Raw genomic sequence first — 476 nt, forward strand, 5'->3', positions numbered from 1 at the left:
TTCCTAAAGCAGTTACCGCTTTCTAAAAAGAATTTCAACTTTTGTCCCAAAAGTAGCTCCAAAATGTTCAACTCTCCATATTTTTACTGGACTTCCATTTCCGCTTTCCTTCTCAATCTAGTTTCATGTTAAGAGGTTATGAATAGCCCAGAATTCAAATGTTTTAATCTTACTAGTGTCCACTTTGTACTATATCTCATGGGAAAACCAGACTCTTGACCATAACTAATTCATCATCATTTACATTTCCGCATAACTACTTTTCTTATTCAGGAAAAAGACATGAGGTGGACCTCAATTAGATAGCTTCAATTCTCAAGGCTTTCACAACATTCACTACACCTATCATCAAATACTGGCACCTACTTATCTTGCAGTGAAAAGAATTGCCCTTTATTCTTAACAAGCAGGCAACAGGATCAAAGAGATCATTCAGGTGAAATAACAAACACATATGAGATAAACCTGTGTAGTTG

Source organism: Ailuropoda melanoleuca, unplaced genomic scaffold, assembly GCF_002007445.2.
Source record: "Ailuropoda melanoleuca isolate Jingjing unplaced genomic scaffold, ASM200744v2 unplaced-scaffold49561, whole genome shotgun sequence".
Lineage (NCBI taxonomy): Eukaryota > Metazoa > Chordata > Mammalia > Carnivora > Ursidae > Ailuropoda > Ailuropoda melanoleuca.